General features: G+C 46.7%; 1 protein-coding gene across 1 annotated transcript in view; it reads left to right on the top strand.

Annotated features, from left to right (window-relative positions):
- Positions 1 to 6: 6 nt before the first annotated feature.
- LEPREL1 (leprecan-like 1) overlaps positions 7 to 7981 on the top strand; it is a 66040-nt gene continuing 58065 nt past the window's right edge. The window contains exon 1 of the mRNA XM_009999875.1: positions 7 to 111. The gene's annotated coding sequence lies outside the window, so the exon portion shown is untranslated. The remainder of the gene's footprint in view (positions 112 to 7981) is intronic.

Below are 7981 nucleotides of genomic sequence, written 5' to 3'. Positions count from 1 at the left end.
TGCGAGGAGCCGAGGCTGGGAGCCGCGTCCCGTCACCGCGCCGCGGAGGAGGTGCGCGCAGACTTCCAGCGCAGGGTGCCCTACAGCTTCCTGCAGCGCGCCTACATCCAGGTAAGCACAGCCCACCGGGCTGGCCCGGCCCCCGCCCCTCCTCACTGCTCCCTCCAAAAGGCGTCTCCTCTCTTCCATCCTCCCGAAACATCCCAGGTGTGTTCCCCCCCCTTTCATCTCAAGCCGCCCAGGTAGGGTCCCACCGCTCCTCTCTCACTGATGTGGACGTGCGGTCATGGCCTGTTCCCGACAAACAGCAGCCGGGAGGACACCGCAGGCTCTGTCCAGCCTTTGCTTACCCGTGCTTTTTGTTTTGCGGGAGGGATGTTTTTGCTTTCTCTTAGTATCTCTGTGAAACTGATCTGCCTTTGGTAGAGACTTTGAGGAGGAAAACCTCTAGCGGCACCGCAATGCCCTCTGCCAGAGGGGGTTTCCCTTTCGGGGAAGCTGAGCTGATGCTGCGTCCCAGGAGCTGGGAGTGTGTGCAGAGCTGGGAGGCAGACACCCAGTGCTGCCGGGGTCTGACAGTGTTAGACGAGGTGCTTCACGGGACACTGCACACTCAGTATGTGGCAGCCACTGACTTCTGCTGTATCATCCTTGTAGCCCAGTAAATTCTGCCTTGTAGCTATTACCTTCTCTGAGGAAAACGGTGTTATTCTTTGAATTTCCTTGCCAAAAAGAAGAAAAAACACACAAACAACTAAAAAAACCCAACAATCCAAACCACCCAGAATAGTTAAAGGTATTTTTCTTTTAGTTTAATACTCGTGCTGTGTCAATCCAGGTACCTGTAGTAAGTCTTCCTGCTCATGACTCCTAAGGACAGAAACTGTTCATCCCGAACAGAATGTTTAAAACATTTCTGGAACATTTCCCTCTGGATTTCTGCTTTACATTCGTAACCTTTCAGTTGCTATAGGTAACTTAATAGGTGAAGACCTGCACAGGGGAGCACGGGGAGTGTGATTCTGCTGAAATCCATTTCCTGTTGGAGAAGCAAAGTCTGTCCTAGGCAGTGCCAGTGCCTGTGGTGCAGGGCCTACACAGCAGCAGAACAAGGCAAATCACCAGCTACTGCATTTTAAAATCTTTTGGAAGATCATAGTCATGTTGCCTTTTCTGTACTTCCTTTTCTGCCATTGCCTTCATGTCATTTTTACATGTCAGGGACTAGAACTGCACTGAGTTCATCTCTAGTGTCTCTGTGCTGCATGGAGTTCCTGAAAGAAACCCAGGGAGTGGGACGAGGTAATTTGGCTCCTATGAAGCCGGCAGAATTCTCCTGTGGTCCTTACCCTGAAAGATGCTCTGTGTAATGTCACCACGTGTAGGAAGTTACACTAAATTTGCCATGCTAAAAAAGTGGCTTCTTCTTATGAATTCAAAGCCTTTCCCAGAGTCACAAAGGTTTGCTCACATCAAGCTCATCACCAAAAAACTTGCCTCAGAATTAGGGAATGGGGTTTTTGTCTCCCATTTCAGTAAAATCGATATACAAAAATCCAACTGATTTAGGGGTATGGTCTGTTCTCCCTCTTCTGCTTCTGCTGGGTCTGCGTTTTTTTCTTTTCCTCATTTAAAAATGCATTGTAAACTTATCAAATCAATGCATTGAAAACACTCATTTTTCTTATGTGTGACTCATCTGAAATTGGTTTTGAAATGTCTTGGGAGGTTACAGTCATGCTAACACTTGGATTTTCCTGCTCTCTGATGGAATAGTGGACGTTCCTGCTATCTGCGTGGATGCCCTGGTTTCAGGCAGTGTACCCAAGGGAAGGCACTCTTCATGCTGTTTGTTTTCAATAACTTTTTCTTTAACCCTTTCTCTTGGGTTTTGTAAGTAGCACTCGCCTCACATCCTCACCCCACTGCTGCCTGGGTGTGAGCTCTGCTCCTGGGATTGCTCTTTTGATCTGGCTCAACAAGTCTGTGCGTGGAAGAAAATGCCCCACGACACATTTGCCTGCACTTGCACGGAACACAAGGTCTAATGTCTACATACATACTTTCGGATGCGAACCACCCCTTGTGCCAAGGCTGAGTGCCAAGGCCTTGGCATGTTCCCCGAGGGCTGGGATGCACTGGCACACACACCCTCCAGGGACACCTCGGCTGCAGCAGCTGCTCCACGTTTCGTCTGAGAAGGGGAGCTGCACAGTGGGGCTTGTGCAGAGCCCCCCTGCCTTGCTGTGGGCACATGGGCAGGCTGCCTGGCTCCAGGGGTGGCTGTTTGACCCCCTTGTTTTGCTCCTTGAAACAGGAAAGGAAATGAGATGAGGTTAAACATCCTGCTGTGTATCCTGTCCAGCCCCTCCTCACGCTGCGTGGAGGGGGCCCTGCATGCTGGGTGCCTGCACTGGGTGCCAGCCAGGCTGGACAGATGGCATGGGTTGGTGTCATTTGTGGTTTGAGAGTGGAGGAGCAGCCTGGAATGTGCTTCCCACCTCCCACTCCTGCTGACCTCGTGCTTGTTTGTTTCTCAGGAGGAGAAAAACACATCCCTTTGGGAGGGACTGAAAAAGCAGGGAACAGATTTAAAAAAAAAAAAAAAAAAAAAAGTTTAAAAAAAAAAAAGAGTTTAAAAAAGAAAAAAGAAAAGTGAAGGGTTTGGCTCTTGTGCAGTGCTTTGAAAAATAGTGCTGAATAAACATGAGCTAATCCTTGCAACACTCTGGTGGGGTATGAAAAGCAAAGGCTTTTAGTCCTGCTGGACAGATGCACAAGCCAAGTGTTGGCCACCACCACGTGTGCCTCTACAAGTTTGGGGGCAGCAAGGCCACCCGAGCTGCTGCTAGTGGTAGACTTGGCAGTGCTTGGTTGGGTTAATGGCTCAACTTGGTGATCTTATAAGTATTTCCAACCAAAATGATTGTATGATTCTCTTGCTGCCTCTGGTCTCTCACTGCAGAGCAAGGGCCAGCACAGCCTGGCCCAGTTGTGGTGACGTGCAGTGAATTGGTGGAAAACTGGTGTTAGAACTGGAGGTTTGGGACTTTCTTTGCTGCATACTGGACCATAGCACTGGGTGCCCTGAACTGCATTAATCCTGCAGATGCTCAAGGTACTGCTGCATGGAGTACTGTGAAGGGGCAGGGAGGAGAGGACGTGGTTAGGTGAAATACTGATGGTGTCCCTCTATAAGAATATGTTCCATTGGCCTCTAAATCCATGTCATCCTATCAATTCCCTAAATCATTTCATACTTTTGTTCTTTTCTATGTACTTTTCTGAAATCTGTTTCACTGATGGGATCTGAGTGGGTTTGGTGACTCTAGCATGTTTTGGGGGGTGCACTGCAGGACTGGAATGCCTTGTGGATTTAGTTGAAATTTTCTCTGAGGTCGATTGCCTTCCCTACAGATACTGTAGACAAACTGCATTGAACAAGCAACCCAAGTCCAAATGTACTCACAAGTCATCTTTGCAGTTTCCAAACATGTTTTGTAAGTGGGAAGCCTCCCCCTTTTCACAGGATAGCTGATATTTTCAGGTAACTTAGTAATATATTTGGTACGGCTAGCTGAGATGGTTGAAGTGGAATGGGCTTTGAGGAGACCTGGAAACAGAGAAGGTGGTGAGAACCTGGTATTTAACTCTTGTGATGCACGTAGTGGGCTCTACAGCCCCCAGAGGAAAAGGTCCTTCAGTGGGTTTCTGATGTCATGTCCCATGGCAGAGGGGCAATTTACCTTGTGCTGATGGCTCTCTGCTGTGTGCTGGCTGCTTGGTCTTTGTTCATGAAGTGCCTTTAGGCTTGGTAGATGGGTGTGGGGGCATCTCTTTGCCCTTTCAATACTTTATTAATCACAACCTCCTTGCTTTGCTGCCTTACTCATCTTGTTTCTGTTAAAACCTAGCCTGCAGGTCATGATGTCTCTAACCCCTTCTTTTTGGGAGTTTCTAGCTCTGAGAATGAGTGGAGAAGGAGGAAACAGTGTACATGGTGAGTGTGTTTGCTGGCCTCAATCTGCTGACTCAGTAGCACTGTTGGAGCTTGCAGCAGACAGTCTGCCATGAGCCCTGTGACAGAGTATCACTTCCAGTCCCCATGCTGACTCCTGCAAGCCAGCTTGGTTAAAAAATAACAAGTAACCTGGAAAAGCTGATTGCTGTATCAATTATAAAAGCAGATCTTTTTTATCTTCTATCCTACTGACCCTTCCTTTGAGGTTTTTTTTCCCCCATCTAATCTTGTTCCTGGACACAGCATCCCCTGGCCTGTTTGCTGGATAATTGCTGTATCCCATTTGAATTCTCTCTGCAAAGGGGTGTGCTGTCACTGGGCACTTCCTACGTCCATTGGACAATGGAGGGTATTCCTTCTCTCTTAGTAGTGTCAGATTGTAGGTGGACTAAAGGTGCAACAGTCTGACTATATTTGGCTTTTTCTGCCTTTGTTTTGAGTTCACCTGTGCCATGTCTGAGATGTGCTTCACTTCTCCTATCATCTTGATTTCATATCTTGCAAGCAGAAAACAATAATGTTTAGGTTTCAGTTTTCCATGTTGCAGGAGAGGCTGTTTGTTCTTCAAAGCTGTTTCTTTGTAATACAACTTTTTCTGGTAACACAAACTATACAAAGAACTTGCACTTTCTGACGGTGTTGCTTGGAGAGAACTTTGTCTTTGCACCATTATCTTCTCTGCTACAGCTGATGGGGTAGTGCTGGGAACATGTCCTTGGGTCTCACTGTGCTCTCCTGCCTGCCCACACCTTGAAGATTTCTGAAATACAGAACAGACACAATAATGACTCGATAAAAGACCACAGGAAGAGTGAGGAGGGAGAAGACACAGACTGGGAGCCCAAACATAAGAAACTTCTGTGATAGAGGTTACTGCCCTACTCCAGTTCTGCCTTTGAAAACTCTCTAATTATGAGAATCCAAACTCAAGAGACTTGTGTACATAAAACCAGGCCTCTAATCACTCCAGATTAATTGTTCCGTCTTCTACCAGTGCTCATGTGAGTCTTAACATGAGCCACCCTTGGGTGTCTGTCCCTGAGCACCTGTGGCAAGCTGCAGGACGGCTAAGACATCTCCACCAAATTCCTTCCACTTCAAGTAACTCTTCTCTGCTGCCCATCTCTTTTATCTTCTTGACAGACATCTGGATTACCTTCCTAGGGATTGTGGAGTAACTCCGGATTCACACCAATGTAGTTGGTGTGAATTTGGTTTATTTCACTCAAAGGCTGATGTTTTCCTTGAACGTTTTGTTCCATTTTCCTTCAAACTGCAGTGCTGCATGGACTGAAGCAGATGATAGTGTCCTGTCCGGGGGACAAAGATGGGGATTTCACTTATGGCGTCTCATGGGTAGTGACAGAATAATGAGCAAACCCCACCATGTAAAAGTCTTTGCAAGAGCAGGCAACTGAGGCTATTTCTCACCACAATTACCACCTGTTCTGCAAGGTCTGTCTGGTCACTTGGTCTTGTTTTTCTAGGATTTATATAACACAAAGACCTATAGTAGAACTGTCAGATTATCATTATTATTTGGATTATTGCTATTAGCGGTGTTTATTTATCTTTAATCTTGAGAATTGCTATTATTCAGATACTGGATAAATAAATAGATCCCAGAACTAATCTCTTGGAACGTCTCTTTATTTACATTTTCTGAGAGAGCATTCCTAGTCCTCACCAGAGGGTAAATGTTAGTGCTCAGAAAGTTAAAATTATGTAGACAAAAATAAACTCAGTTTATGGAATGGAAAACTCTGAGTCTTGATGGTTGGGTCAGTGTCCCAGGTTTAGATCAGAACTAAATATTATGCCCTCACCCCAGGACACTGACCCAACTGTCCCTGCCCCTGTTCTGGCTGACCACTTCAAATGAAAGCTTCTGAAATGTTTCATTTTGGGTTGAAAGTTTTATCAGAGAGAGAAGGAGATGCCCCCAGGTGTTTAGAACTGATGGTAGCAAATGCAGACTAGCTATGTGCTTTTGTGGTGCAGGTGAGCTAGCAGTCGAAACCAATGTATCAAAACTTACACTGAGCTCCCTCACTGTCTTCCCAGGACACTTGGTCTAAAGGGGTTTTTTTTCAGTAGAGTTGATGCTGTACTAAAAGTCAGACTGGAAAGTTGGAGTGAGTTTCTGTTGGTTTTTTTTGTTTTGTTTTTTTTCTTTTTTTTTCTGTCAGAGCAAATCCAAAAACAAAGTTATGATGATTGCAGGTTCCCACAGAATTTTAGCTGATAGCTAATTAGTACAGCCCTGCTCAGCACCACTGTGAATATTTCATATAGGGTAGTAATCAGCCATTTGATGGCCCAGGCTACTTTTTTGTCCTGCCAGCTTCTTCTTTCTCACCTCATAGCTATGCAGTCATGCTAGGACTCCAAAATACACTGCTGGTAGGTCCCAGCCTACAAAATTTCTGTATCTTTTGGAGGAAAAAAGGTAAGCCTGGGTTCCTCCTTAATTCTTGGCAATCCCTGGTGCTCGTGGTATGGATGATGGCGAAGAGAGGGGTGTGATTCTCACGGTTTCATTGGATCTTTTGAGGTCTGGTTCTAAAGACATCCCAGCACATGAGCTGGGTTGACATCCCAACTCAGGCAAAACAGGGCATTGATAGCACAGGAGAGCCCCTTGGTTTGGGGAACAGGCTCCTGCTGCTATGCTGTAACCTGAGAACCTGCCCCTGCCCTGTCCTTTTATTTCCTTTAGTTTCCTGTGGTTTTTTACCCCTTGCTCCTCACTCAGCTCACAATGGTTTCCTCTACTGACTGCTCCCTGGCAGGGCCTTACTGCTGAGCTGCCCTGTCCATGTGTCATGTTGCACTGGGCTTTGTTAAATGGCTTTGTGTGCTGCCTCTTAAAGCTCATCCATACATCCTAGCAAGCTCTGCTCTGGCTGAGTCCTTTTGTTGTCCTTGGCCACAGGAATGACTAGTGGCAGTTGATAATGAACTGCATGTGAATGAGCAATGTAATTTAGCCCTGCTAGGGAAACTTCTGCCCAGCACTCACTAGCTGTGCTTGAGGTTTCAACAAGGATTATTCCCATTTCCTCGTACAACTGGTGATTTCATCATGGATGATGTGGGCAGTAATGAGAAACCTCCATGTCAGTAACTGAGCCCTGGGCTGCCAACCCCTTGCGTGTTGCAGCAGCCTTGATAGCAAGACTCTGGACTCCAAGCAGTGCTTGACATCTGGAGCAAGGGATTCAGGGGTTATTTATCTTAGTTTTTTCCTTTGGAGGTGATACGAATTAGTCATTGTGATTGGGTTTGTTCCTGAGGAGTAGGGACCTCTCTACTCTGCACGTGGCATATTTCCATGTGTGTTGTCTGGACCAGGGCCAGGCTGAGTTTGGATGAATCAATGTGAACCCAGAGTGACCCAGCTGAGGGCCGTGGAGTTTCTCTGCTTTTACACTGAGGGAGCTGAGATCAGGATTTGGCCTGTGCTTTTTAACAGTAACCCATGGCAGGAAGGAGGGTGTGAAGTTCCCTGGCTGCTTTCATTTCCAGCCAATGTATTGGCAATAAGGTATTGACATTTTTATTTCTTGGCTGTGAGCTGTTGATGACTAGTGAGGGCAGGGGGTCTGCCTGTGGGTGGGTTCAGGCAGCAAAGAGCTGTACCTCTCAACCAGTCCTCCTTTCCATGACAACTGGCCAGTTAAACAGACCCTCCAGAGCTGACGTAAATGGTTAGGGATTTGGCCACCAAATAATTACAGCAACAAAAATAGCATCCCCTCCCCATCCCTTCCTTCCCACATGCTTCTGTTGACTCCCGGCTCATAAATGTCCTTTTTTCCCTTTCTTGGATGGGAAGCAAAATCCACATGTACTAGCTGGAACATATGGCAGAGTTTGGCTGCAGCCGATTGGCTATAAGGGCCAAATTCTGGCTTGTAGCTTTTTGGTCTTCCCACCACGTCCCCCCACCCTCCCCCC

This window comes from Chaetura pelagica, unplaced genomic scaffold (genome assembly GCF_000747805.2).
Source record: "Chaetura pelagica isolate M959 unplaced genomic scaffold, ChaPel_1.0 scaffold20, whole genome shotgun sequence".
Lineage (NCBI taxonomy): Eukaryota > Metazoa > Chordata > Aves > Apodiformes > Apodidae > Chaetura > Chaetura pelagica.
Note: the sequence above shows the minus strand (reverse complement) of the source record. Positions and strands in the feature narration are given on the sequence as shown.